This window comes from Mesoplodon mirus (assembly GCF_964341445.2).
Source record: "Mesoplodon mirus genome assembly, chromosome: 4".
Classification (NCBI taxonomy): domain Eukaryota; kingdom Metazoa; phylum Chordata; class Mammalia; order Artiodactyla; family Ziphiidae; genus Mesoplodon; species Mesoplodon mirus.
The window spans coordinates 143,222,510-143,237,360 of record NC_138979.1 but is presented as its reverse complement, the minus strand read 5'-3'; the positions used below and the strand labels follow the sequence as shown (position 1 = coordinate 143,237,360).

At 35.5% G+C, this 14,851-nt stretch overlaps 1 protein-coding gene across 7 annotated transcripts in view; it reads right to left on the bottom strand.

Moving 5' to 3' along the window:
- KTN1 (kinectin 1) overlaps nucleotides 1-14,851 on the bottom strand; it is a 126,751-nt gene that overhangs the window by 98,050 nt on the left and 13,850 nt on the right. The gene's annotated exons all lie outside the window — the stretch shown is intronic.

Here is a 14,851-nt window from a genome sequence, read left to right as displayed (position 1 = left end):
TAAAGCTATCAGCTGATTTTTCAGTAGAAGCTCCACAGTCCAGAAAAGAGTGGCATGATATACTTAAAGTGACAAAAGGGAAAAACCTACAACCAAGAATAGTCTGCCCAGCAAGGCTCTCGTTCAGATTTGACGGAGAAAGCAAAAGCTTTCCAGACAAGCAAAAGCTAAAAGAAGTCAGCACCACCAAACCCTCTTTACAAAAAATGTTAAAAGAACTTCTCTGGGCAAAAAAGAAAAGGTCACAACAAGAAACAAGAAAATTATAGAATGAAAAAGCTCACTGGTAAAAGCAAACATAAACGTAGGAAATCATCCATACACAATGCCAGTAAGGAGGTTTAATTAAAAGACTGAAGTAGTAAAATCATCTATATCCACATAAGCAGTTAATGGATACACAAGACAATTAGATGTAAACTATGTTATCAAAAACAGTAATCACTGGAGGGAGAGAGTACAAATGCAGGGTATTTTAAATGCATTTAAAATTAAGAGATCAACAACATAAAACAGTCATATATATATATACATATATATATATACACATACACATAGACACATACATATATACACTGTTATACAAAAACCTCATGGTTAGGTACAAACCAAAAATCTACAATAGATATACACACAAAAAAGGAAAAGGAATCCAAACATAACATGAAAGATAGTTATCAAGTCACAACACAAGAGAACAAAAGAGGAGGGGGGAAAAGACCTACAAAAACATAATCCAAAACAACTAACAAAATGGCAATAAGAACATACATGTCAATAATTACCTTAAATGTAAACAGACTAAATGCTCCAACCAAAGACACAGACTGGCTGCATGGGTACAAAATCAAGACCCATATATATCTGCTGCCTACAAGAGACTCACTTCAGATCCAGAGACACAATCAGCCTAAAACTGAGGGGATGGAAAAAGATATTACACACAAATGGAAATCAAAAGAAAGCCAGAGTACCAATACTTACATGAGACAAAACAGACTTTAAAATAAAAACTATTACAAGAGACAGAGAAGAACACTACATAATGATCAAGGAATCGATCCAAGATGATGTAACATTTGTAAATATATATGCACCCAACACAGGAGCACCTCAATATATAAGGCAAATATTAACAGACATAAAAGGAGAAATAAACAGTAACACAGCAAGAGTAGGGGACTTTTAACACCCCACTCGTATCAATGGACAGATCATCCAGACAGAAAATCAATAAGGAAACACAGGCCTTAAATAACACATTAAATCAAATGGACTTAGTTGATATTTATAGAGCATTCCACCCAAAAGCAGAAGAATACACATCCTTTTCAAGCACACATGGAACATTCTCCAGGACAGACCACATGGCAGCCCACAAAACAAGCCTTGGTAAATTTAAGAAAACTGACACAATATCAAGCATCTTTTCTGACCACAATGCTATGAGACTAGAAATCAAGTACACGAAAAAAACTGCAAAAAACACAAACATGCAGAGGCTCAACAATATGCTACTAAACAACCAATGGATCACTGAAGAAATCAAAGAGGAAATTTAAAAAATACCTGGAGACAAATGAAAATGAAAACACAACAGTCCAAAACCTATGAGATGTAGCAAAGGCAGTTCTAAGCAGGAAGTTATGTAGCAACAAAGCTTACCTCGGGAAAGAAGAAAATTCTCAAATAAACAACCGAACATTAAGCCTAAACCAACTAGAGAAAGAGGAACAAACAAAGTTAAAGTTAGTAGAAGGAAAGAAACTGAAGATCAGAGCAGAAATAAATGATATAGACTTAAAAAAAAAATAGAAAAGATCAATGAAAGTAAAAGCTGGTTCTTTGAAAAGATAAACGAAATTATTAAACTTTTAACTAGACTCATCAAGAAAAAAAGGGAGAGGGCCCAAATCAATAAAATCAGAAATGAAAAACTAAAAATAGAGTTGCCACATGAGCCTGCAGTCCCACTCTTGGGCATATATTCAGAGAAAACTATAATTCAAAAAGATACATGAACCCCAATGCTAATAGCACTATTTACAATAGCCAAGACATGGGAACAACCTAAATGTCCATCAACAGATGAACAGATAAAGAAGATGCGGAATATATATATACAATGGAATACTACTCGGCCATAAAAAAGAATGAAATAATGCCATTTGCAGCAACATGGATGGACCCAGAGAGTCTCATACTAAGTGAATTAAGTCAGACAGAGAAAGACAAATACCATATGATATCATTTATATGTGGAATCTAAAACATGACACAAACCAACTTATCTACGAAACAGAAAAAGAATCGCGGACATAGAGAACAGACTTGTGGTTGCCAAGGGAGAGGAGGGTACAGGGGAGGGATGGACTGGGAGTTTGAGATTAGCAGACGCAAACTATTATATATAGAACGGATAAACAACACAGTGCTACTGTATAGCACAGGAAACTGTATTTGATATTTTGTAATAAAACAGAAAAGAATATGAAAAATTATATGTGTGTATATATATGCATAACTGGATCACTTTGCTATACATCTGAATCACTGTAAATCAACTATACTTCAATATTAAAAATCAGATTTAAAATAAATAAACAAAATAAAATACAACCAGAAAATAAAAAAGAGATCAATGTAGAACAGTTTGCAAGTGACATCTCCAAATAAATTCTGATTGTTGACCCTTAAAAAAAAAATTTATAACCATAGATTCTTAAATTCACGTCTACAGTCTCTGTCAGTCCAGAACACCCCCAATGTTTCTACCAAAAATATTAACACAAAAATGGCTCCAAGGCCATGAAAGACTCTGGAAAAAAATTCCTTCTACCCAGTCTGGCCTGAACAGTACAGTATTTTCAGATACACTCCTGTTGAAGGTGAACTTACAATAGAAAATGAAAAAAATCAAAGATACAAACAGGGATTATATCCCCAAGAATTCCAAATAGAATAATGTGGCGGACTATAAAAAATAATTTTTTCAGCTATTAGAAGCATAAATTAAATCACACATATGGAAAAAAAATAAAGCACTCATATAAAAGACCAGAAGGTAAAAATTAAAGAAACTGTAAATTGTGTATAAGCATCCACAAACATATATGCATACACAGACATGCAGACATTAAAAACTAAATGAACTGATAATTATACACAGCTGAAGAATTATCAAACAGAAAGACAGAGCTTATAAAAACTGGCAATGCAGCACAAAGGAATACATTAGGGAAAACATGAGAGAAAAACTAATAGGCATGAAGGAAAGAATGAGAAGGTCCAATAAGTCAAATGGGAATTCAAGGAGAGAAAGGAATCAAGAAAGATAATATTTGATGACAAAATGGCGAAGAATTTTCAAAACTGCTGAAAAGATATAAATCAATTCCAAAAGGGCAACAAAATCTGGACAGCATAAATAAAAAGAAACAAACCTAAATATATGTGTAGTAAAATTATATAACTCAAAAGATGCAAAGTAGGTCTTAAAAGCAACATAAAAAAATTACCTGTAAGAGAATAAAATTAGACATATATTACTCAGCAATAGAAGCCAAAGGATAATGGAATAAAATCTCCATAAAAACAATGACCACTAACACAGAATTCCAGATCCAGCAAAACACTGGAATATTCATTTTTCAGAAGCAATAAAGTCTATCAGCTATGTGTAACAAATTTAATTTAGCAAACAATTATAAATACTTAATCTAAAATTTAATAATCTAACATGTAGTTTCTGTAAATGAGCAATACTTCTCCCTACCAGAATACGATTGAGAATATTACCAAATTCTTTCATTAGGGATTACATCTAACCTTTTTCTTAATAAGCTTTTCAGGAAGCCAAGGGAAAAAGTGCTAGTAAAGAATTTTCTCTCTGGTCCCTCAATTACAGTGTTCAGAGCTTCCAAGCATAAAATCATATAAAATTAGGACAAAACTTCACAGCATTTTACAATCAAGTACACTAATTAAATAACAGTAAAATCCTGATTATCTTTTCTAAGACTATACAATCTATTCTGAAGTCTACATTTCAAGTTCTACACGTCTACAGTCTAAATTTCAATTTTTATTTTAACAGTATTCCACAATCTCCTAAATCTGCTATTTAAAAGAAACCAGAGACACAAAATCTACACAAACAACAAAATTGTGAATAAACAGCAAAATCTTATACATATTCAAAATGAAAGCATATACAAATAAGGATAGTAAAATAAGGTAGGAAACTACTTATATTTTTTCATTTTCCTATTTTTTTTCTGAAACATTACCTCTGTTAATAAATTATTAACCCATGGTGAAGTTAAAGAATCTTAAAATAGTAAGAAATTTTCCCATCCCCATTCACTGAAATCAAGCAGCATTTGCTTTTATACTCACAATCTTATGTAGACAACTTCTAGTGAAATTGTATCTTGAAAATTATGGTTTAAAAAAATTCACTAAAGATTTTTACTTACTTGTTATACAAGGTTTGCTTTATACTACTGAAATTTAACATGCCAAATCAGTGACTCTCCTACTGATCTGTATGTTCTCTCCTGAATACCTGCAAGCCCAACACAGTCAGGGCTCAACACATAGCACTGTCAGATTTTAACTGGCTAAAAGACAGCCAGCATGAATCTGGGAAGAAAAAAAAGTTTACTTCATTAACATAAATAGCTTTATACAGGTAGTACTTATGATTATGGATTTTCTTTCAAAATAAACCTTCCTAAATATAGTATACATCAATCCTATTTGTGTCCACCAGTACTGTGACACATAAAATCAGGGACTTTTTATCATAATATGGACTTCATTATAACAATCTGGAAGCTGCAAAAGAAGTATATAACAGAAAATAAAAATCAAAAAGTCCTGATAAAATTACCATTAATTGGAAATAAGTACACACTTTGTATTTTAACATTTAAGCCTACAGCAGCAGCCCCCACCAAAAAAAAAAAAATTTTTTTTTTGGCTGTTGGTTCCATTCTTGATATTGTTCCCAATAAGCAACCAAAGCAAAAAACAGTGAGAGAAGTTAATCTAAGAACGATACCCAAGAAAAACTCGCATCTCTAGAATTTCACCAAATGAATTCCCATTCTTAAAGTTGGTTTATAGATTACCTAGTTACAAAATTGAAATACAGTAAGCCTTCAAAATTTGTGATTGCCAAGACTCCCTTTCAAACAGCAGAAATATGACTTAAGAGGTTCAAAGGTGATCAGTTATTAGAAACCTAAAATATAGCACCAAAAACAATACTTAGGAATAAATGCAACCAAGGAGGTGAAAAACCTGCACAATGAAAACTGTAAGACAATAATGAAAGAAACTGAAGATGATACAAATAAATGGAAAGATATTGTGTGAAAAGATAGTGTGTTCATGTACCAAAGAATTTTAATACTGTTAAATGTCCATACTACCCAAAGTCATATAGCTATAGATTCAGTGCAATTCCTATCACAATTCCAACAGCATTTTTTACAGAAAAAGGAAAACAATCCTAAAATTCATATGGAACCACAAAAGACCCCAAACAGCCAAAGCAAACTTGAGAAAGAAAAAAGCTGGAATAATCACACTTTATTTCAAATTATCCTACAAAGATATAGTAATCAAAACAGTATGGTAGTGGCATAGAAACAGACAAACCAATGGAACAGAATCAAGAACCCAGAAATAAATCCACACATATACAGTGAACTAATATTTGACATGGGAGCCAAGACTACACAATGGGGAAAAGATTGTCTCTTTAATAAATGGTGCTGGGAAAACTGAATATTCACACACAAAAGAATGAAACTGGACCCCTATCTTACAACACTCAAAAATTAACTCACAATGCATTAAAGACGTAAATGTAAGACCTGAAACCATAAACCTCCTAGAAGAAAACACTGGGGAAAAGCTCTTTGACACTGGTCTTGGCAGTGATTTTTCGGTGTATGACATCAAAATCATATGCAACAAAAATAAAAATAGACAAGTGGGACTACATCAAACTAAAAAGCTTCTACACAGCAAAGAAATGATCAACAAAATGAAAGGGCAATCTACAGAATGGAAGAAAATATTTGCAAACCATATGCCAGATAAAGGATTAATATCTAAAATATATAAGAAATTCATACAACTCAAAAGCCAAAAACTATATTTTTTTTCAATGGGCAAAGGACCCGAATAGACATTTTTCCAAAGAAAATGGCCAACAAGTACATGAAAAGGTGCTCAATATCACTGATCATGGGGAAAATGCAAAGGTCAAAACTACAATAAGATACCACCTTACACTTGTTAGAATGTCTATCATCAAAAAGACAAGAGATAACAGTGCTGGCAAGGATATGGAGAAAAGAAAACCTCTGTGTACCGTTAGTGGGAATGTAAATTGGTGCAGTCACTGTGGAAAACAGTATGGAGGTTCCTCAAAAAATTAAAAATAGAACTACCATATAATCCAGCAAACCCAATTCCACTGGGTAAATATGCAGTGGAAATGAAATCAGTATCTCGAAGAGACATCTCCAACATGATATCCATGTTCACTGCAGCATTATTTATAATAGCCAAGACATGGAAACAACCTAAGAGTTCACTGACAGATGAATAGATTTAAAAAGTGAGATACATATATACGATGGAATATTATTTGGCCTCGAGAAAGAAGAAAATCCTGCCATTTGCAATATCATGGACAGACTTTGAGAGCATTATGCTAAATAAGACAAAGAAAGACAACTACTGTATGATATCACATGTGGAATCTTGAATTCATAGTAACAGAGAAGAGTGGTGGTTACCTGGGGCTTTGGGGAGTTGTTTTTTGAGGGTACAAACTTGCAACTAGTACATTAAAAAGTCCTGGAGCTCTAATGCGCAGCAGTGATTACAGTCAATGATAATGTATTATAAACTTCAAAGCTAATAAACTTACACAATGTTATGTCAATTATACCTCAATAAAGCTAGAAAAAAATGAAATACAGTCACAAGCAGAGGTCCTTATCCTACAGCCATCTTGCTCTGAACACTGTGCTTAGAAACCATATTTACACAACCTCAAGAGCCATGCAAAGATAGATACAGTACTGCCTTCAACAGACAGTACACAGCTGCCAGAATCCTACATTTCAAGATCCCCAAAAGACTTCTGCTTTCCCCACTATTAGAAGATGCCTGAAGAGGTTAAAAAAAAAAAAAAAGTAAAAGTAAAAGCTATTATATACTAAAAATAGCAGAAAGCAATCGAATTAAAATAGGTGAACTCACTGTGTGTAAATCCAGACAATGTCACTAACTAAAAAATTTAGGAGCATCAAAAGTCATTCACTATAAACAGGTCATTTCAATGTCTTTTTTTTTAATAAAAGGTTTACTAAATTAGGAAAAATTAGAATGTCTGATTTTGGCAAAACACTTGATAATGTACACAAGCTATCCTTGGAAACAAGATAGATAAGTACTAAAACATGGCCAAAGAGTAGTAGAAACTAGAGAATATTTAATAGGTTAAATAATCATATCCCAAAGTTGTCAATTAATAGTTTAGAAAGAGTATTGTTATGTATCAGACTCCGTTCTTTGCCTGACCTTAGTCACATTTTAATCCATCCATTACCCTGATAATACGACAAGCCTGCCAGTTTACAAAGATGTGCTGAACTCAGAATAGGAGAACAAAGGACAAAGCAACTAAAAATGTTTCATAAAATAAGATTTTTATTTATCCTTTGCTACCAAACTCTTTCAGTTCCCTAGCTGGAACAGCAGGAATTCCAACAGCTATCTCAGATAAGGAGGGATACCATGTTATTACAATCTACAGACCTACCTCATATAATGGTTCAGTTAACTGGTTTTTATCAAATAACTCTTGAAAAGTACTACTTTTCAAATGACTATTTTAAACATTAGTTATTATTCACCTAAAATACACATAAAATATTTTATGAAAAATAAAAATTTCAACATTATAATTTCGGCTAAAGGTACACTCAACAATTTAATCAATACAATGGTATCCAGTTGGAACACATCATATGTATTGATGTACTACACACATTTGCATGAACCGAGAACATGTGCTTTGTGCACATATTGCCAAGCAAGAGGGATGCAAAGCTATCATCTCCTACAACTCTTCAGTATTTTCTGCCTGTATTCTATTTCCACATTGCTTAAAGGACTTGTGTTTGGCCTTTATTCCACTAAAAGTGCTTATCTGTACCACAATTTGACTTTTAAGTGCAGACTGAATGTAAGATAACCCTGAGCTCCAGAAAGGCTGAAATTGGTGAAAAAAATGGTATAGTAAGAATAGACTTTCCAAAGAATTACACCTCATCAACCACTACCACAACCAAGTTTTCTCTTCCTCCTTTGGCAAGTATAATACAATACGCCTTCATTTTATCACATTACATTTTTTTAAAACAAATTTATTTATTTATTTATTTTTGGCTGCATTGGGTCTTCGTTGCTACATGCGAGCTTTCTCTAGCTGCGGCGAGTGGGGGCTACTCTTCATTGCGGTGCACAGGCTTCTCATTGAGGTGGCTTCTCTTATTATGCAGCACGGGCTCTAGGTGCACAGGCTTCAGTAGCTGCAGCACGCGGGCTCAGTAGTTGTGGCTCATGGGCTCTAGAGCACAGTCTCAGTAGTTGTGGCACATGGGCTTAGTTGCTCCACGGCATGTGGGATCTTCCCGGACCAGGGCTCAAACCCGTGTCCCCTGCATTGGCAGGCAGATTCTTAAGCACTGTGCCACCAGGAAAGTCCCTATCACATTACATTTTAAGATCAAGTGTATTTATTTACTTTCAAAGTGTTGCTTACACTTGTATAAACTCATCTTCATTGCTAGATTAATATTTTCCTATGTGTAAAAATTGGTTGAGATACAACACAGCATAATTTCCCATTAAAAATGAATGAAAATATGCTTTAACAGATACACACTACTAATAAAAACAGATAACAAGGACCTACTGTACAACACAGAGAACTATATTCAATATCTTGTAATAACCTATAATGGAAAAGAAGCTTAAAATTTATATTTACAAAAATATATAATACATATATTATATATATATAAAACTGAATCACTTTGCTATATACCTGAAACATTGTAAATCAGCTATACTTCAATTAAAAAAATTAAGTTTATATGTAGGAAAAAATTAAAGGAAATGTTTTCATGTAATGGCTTTTCACTTAGCAGAATTTTCAAGAATGAATTAAAGTCATTAAACAAAGGATACATATATTTGATTCCCAAGTTTGGAACAATAAGCAACAAGAGTTCAGACAGCAAGGGATACCAGTGTTACCTCAAAAAAGAAAAAAATTACCTAGGCTGAGTTGGACTAGCAAGAGATACCTGTACTCCAAAAGATTCAGCACTTTCACTACAATGGCACGGGTTCAATCCCTGGTGGGGGAACTGAGATCCCACAAGGCACACAGCATAGCCAAAAAAAAAAAAAAAAAAAAATAGAAATAAAAAATAATTTTAAAGAAAAGGTTAAAAGAGCAGATTTGAGCAAAGGAAGAGAATACGTCACTAAACGAGCACTCAGGATACACTAAGTTGTGCTTCAAAAACAAGATTATAATAGGTAGAAATGAAGAGATGAAGACTTCCAATAAGGATGCTTCTATTACAAACACTTAAAATCATGGATGACCATCGACAGAGGAATGAAAAGAAGTTGTGGTACATGTATACAATGGACTATTACTCAGCCATTAAAAGATTAAAATAATGCCATTTGCAGCAACATGGATGGACCTAGAGATTGTCATACTGAGTGAAGTAAGTCATAGAGAGAAAGAGAAATCATATGATATCACTTATATGTGGAATCTAAAAAAAATGATACGAATGAACTTATTTACAAAACAGAAACAGACTCACAGACTCAGAGAACAAACTTATGGTTACCGGGGGGGAGGGTGTCAGGGAGGGATAGTTAGGGAGTTTGGGATTGAGAGAGAGAGAAAAAAAAATGTTTATCACTATATTATATACCTGTAAATTATATCTTATTGTACATCAACTATACATCAATAAAAAAGAAAAAAAAAAGTCCTACTGTATAGCACAGGGAACCATATTCAATATCCTGTGATAAACCACACTGAAAAAGAATATAAAAAAGTATATAACTGGGCTTCCCTGGTGGCGCGGTGGTTGAGAGTCCGCCTGCTGATGCAGGGGATATGGGTTCGTGCCCCGGTCCAGGAAGGTCCCACATGCCGCGAAGCAGCTGGGCCCGTGAGCCATGGCCGCTGGGCCTGCGCGTCCGGAGCCTGTGCTCCGCAGCGGGAGAGGCCACAACAGTGAGAGGCCCGCCTACCACACACACACACACACAAAAAGTATATAACTGAATCACTTTGCTGTACACCAGGAACTAACACGTTATAAATCAACTATATTTCAATTAAAGAATAACAATGGATGAAAAATAAGATTATCAAAAAGATATGGCTGAACCCAAAATGAAAAGAAATATATCCCTGAGTTAGAAACAATAAAAATTCAAAAGAATAAACCATACAGTACCTAAAATGGAGCACAGGGAATAAAGAATGGGAAAGATGGCTGGATACTGACTCTACAGCAGGCAAATGGTCAGAGAAGTTCAGCTCCCACAGGCAACAGCAACAGAAGAGAAGCAGGTCTGCTGCTCGACACCAAGAAGTGGGTATGGGAATAGAATTTGCACAGCTTGGGTGGGGGGTGGGGAGTGGGGGGAGAAGGAAGATGTATGAAAAAGAATCAGGCTGGGTACTTCCCTGGTGGCACAGTGGTTAAGAATATGCCTGCGAATGCAAGGGACACGGGTTCAATCCCTGGTCCAGGAAGATCCCACGTGCCACAGCGGAGCAACTGAGCCCGTGCACCACAGCTACTGAGCCTGCGCTCTATAGCCCGCGAGCCACAACTACTGAAGCCCGAGCACCCCAGAGCCCATTCTCCACAGCAAGAGAAGCCATTGCAATGAGAAGCCCATGCACTGCAATGAAGAGAAACCTCTGCTCGCTGCAACTAGAGAAAGCCTGCACACAGCAACGAAGACCCAAAGCAGCCAAAAATAAATAAATTTTTTAAAAAAAGAATCAGGCTGAAAACCTATTACCTATAGCTATATAGCTTTATAGGAGCTCTGAGCCTGGAGAGGAAAGAGGACAAAAATCCAGGTTCACAGAAAATTTAAAATTAACAATAATCCCTTAATATCAAATATCAATCCAGTATTCCCATTTCCCCAACTGCTGTGTAAATATTTTTTCAGTTATTCTGTATTGACTGATGTACAGTAAGTCCCCTACATACGAAACTCAAGAGTTGCGAGCTTTCAAAGATGCAAACGTGCGTTCCATCAACATCAGGCGTGAGTGAAATTGCAGCTTGCCCTCCATCTCCTATTGCTGATGATCCTTCAGCTCTACCATCTCCCACTTCCTCTCCCTCCTCCAATCAGTAACTCTTCTTGCCTGTTCACTCGATGCCAGCCCCTTTATGCCAGCTGTTGTACTGTACCGCTGTACTTTTCAATGTACTGTACCGTAAGATTAAAAATGTTTTATTTTTTGTGTGAAAAGTATTATCAACTTATTACAGTACAGTATTATATAGCTGATTGTGTTAGTTGGGTACCTAGGCTAACTTGGACTTACGAACAAATTAGACTTGTGAACACACTCTCAGAACGGAACTCGTTCGTATGTAGAGGACTTACGGTATTTATCTCTTGTCTCCTTTCATTCATCATCCCTGTATCTTTTATTATTCACTTTCTTGCAATTCTTAGAATTTGGGGTTGGAAAAACCAGGCAGTTGTCCTGTAAAGATTCTCAGTATGAATTTTGTTGATGGCATCCCCATAGTGTTAACAAGTTTTTTTGGTGTTTTGTTTTTGTTTTGTCTTCTATTTCCTATAAATTGGTGGTTAAATTTAAAGGCTAGATCAGATTCAGGATTATAACCTGAGGGCAAGACTAAGGCACAGACAGCATGGCATACTTCCAAAACGATGTATCTAATATCTGGATATCTTTTTGTGATATTACCAACTATTGGTGATCTTCACCTAGACACTATTCATTGGGAGATGCAAAATGGTGATATTCTTAAGCCTATCACTGAGACTTCCCTGGTGGCACAGTGGTTAAGAATCCACCTATCAATGCAAGGGACAGGTTCGAGCCCTGGTCCAGGAAGAACCCACCCGCTACGGAGTAACTAAGCCCGTGCGCCACAACTACTGAGCCTGCACTCTACAGCCCATGAGCCACAACTACTGAGCCCACATGCCACAACTACTGAAGCCTGTGCACCTAGAGCCTGTGCTCCACAACAAGAGAAGCCACCGCAATGAGAAGCCTGCACACAATGAAGAGCAGCTACTAGGGAAAGCCTGTGCACAGCAATGAAGAACCAACACAGTCAAAAAATATATAATAAATAAATAAAGTCTATCAATCTTTATTAGAATACATCTATAGAAAGAAACTTCTCTTATTTGGTCACCCTGAGATCCAATTCATATAAGAAAAGTAGGATAAAGGCTTATTTTTCTTTATTTATCAAAACTGTCAAAATAATTAGTTAGCCCAACAGCAACTAAAGTATTTTTTTAAGTTTTAGCATCATTACGAACTCAAGGATTAAACATACTTGACTTGTTTCAATTCATTAGTTATTTTCTTTAAGGATGTTCAAACTGTCCCTTTTTTTATTTTTTATTGAAGCACAGTTGAATTACAACGTTGTGTTTATTACTGCTGTACAGCAAAGTGACTCAGTTACACACATATATACATTCTTTTTCATATTCTTTTCCATTATGGTTTACCACAGGATATTGAATATAGATAGCTCCCTGTGCTATACAGGACCTTATTGTTTATCCATTCTATATATACCAGTTTGCATCTGCTAATCCCAAACTCCCAATCAAACCCTCTCCTACCCTCTCCCACTTGGCAACCACCCGTCTATTCTCCATGTCCCTGATTGTTTGTTCCCAAGATAGGTTGATTTGTGTCATATTTTAGATCCCACATATAAGTGATATCATATGGTATTTGTCTTTTTCTTTGACTTACTTCACTTAGTATGATAATCTCTAGTTGCATCCATATCACTGCAAATGGCATTATTTACGCTTCTTTTTTATGGCTGAGTAGTATTCCATTGTATGTAGGTACCACTTATTCTTTATCCATTCATCTGTCGATAGACATTCACATTGTTTCCATGTCTTGGCTACTGTGAATAGTGCTGCTATGAACATAGGTGTACGTGTATCTTGTATCTTTTTGAATTACAGTTTTGTCTGAATATCTGCCCAGGAGTGGGACTGCTGGATCACATGGTAATTCTTTAGTTTTCTGCAGAACTTCCATTCTGTTTTCCATAGTGGCTGCACCAACTTACATTCCCACCAACAATGTAAGAGGCTTCCCTTTTCTCCCTACCCTCTCCAGCATTTGTTATTTGTAGATTTTTTAATGGCCATTCTGACCGGCATGAGGTGGTACCTCATTGTAGTTTTGATTTGCATTTCTCTAATAATTAGCAACGTTGAGCATCTTTTCATGTGCCTATGGGCCATCTGTATTTCTTCTTTGGAGAAATGTTATTAAGGTCTTCTGCCCATTTTTCGATTGGGTTGTTTTTTTGTTGTCAAGTTGTATGAGCTGTTTGTATATTTTGGAAATTAATCCCTTGTCAGTAGCATCATTTGCAAACATTTTTTCCCATTCTGTAGGTTGTCTTTTTGTTTTGTTTATGGTTTCCTTTGCTGTGCAAAAGCTTGTAAGTTTGATTAGGTCCCATGTTTATTTTGGCTTTTATTTCTATTGCTTTGAGAGACTGACCTAAGAAAACATTGGTACAATTTATGGCAAAGAGAATGTTTTGCCTATGTTCTCTTCTAGGAGTTTTACAGTATCATGTCTTATGTTTAAGTCTTTAAGCCATTTTGGGTTTATTTTTGTGTATGGTGAGAGGGCACATTATAACTTCTTTGATTTACATGTAGCTGTCCAACTTTTCCAACACCACTTGCTGGAGAGACTTTTTCCCATTGTATATTCTTTTTTTTTTTTTTTTTTTGGCTGCTCCGCGCAACATGCAAGATCTTAGTTCCCCAACCAGGGATCAAACCTGCACCCCCTACAGTGGAAGCATGGAGTTCTAACCACTGGACCGCCAGGGAATCCCCTCCCATTGTATACTCTTGCCTCCTTTGTTGAAGATTAATTGATCGTAGGTGTGTGGGTTTATTTCTGGGCTCTCTATTCTGTCCATTGATCCGTATGCCTGTTTTTGTGCCAGTACCATGCTTTGTAGTATTGTCTGAAGTCTGGGATGGTTATGCCTCCCAATTTGTTCTTTTTCTTCAGGATTGCTTTGGCAATTCTGGTCTTTTATGGTTCCATATGAATCTTAAAATTATTTGTTCTAGTTCTGTGAAAAAGGTCATGAGTAATTTGATAGGGATCGCATTAAATCTGTAGATTGCTTTGGGTAGTATGGCCATTTTAACAATATTAACTCTTCCAATCCAAGAGCATGGGATATCTTTCCACTTCTTTGTATCATCTTCAATTTCCTTTATTAATGTTTTACAATTCTCAGCATATAAGCCTTTCACGTCCTTGGTGAGGCTTATTCCTAAGTATTTTATTTTGGGGGCTGTGATATTTAAAATCATTGTTTTTTTTACATTCCCTTTCTGATATTTCATTGTCGGTGTAAAGAAACACAACCAATTTCTGTATGTTAATCTTGTATCCTGCTACCTTGCTGAATTC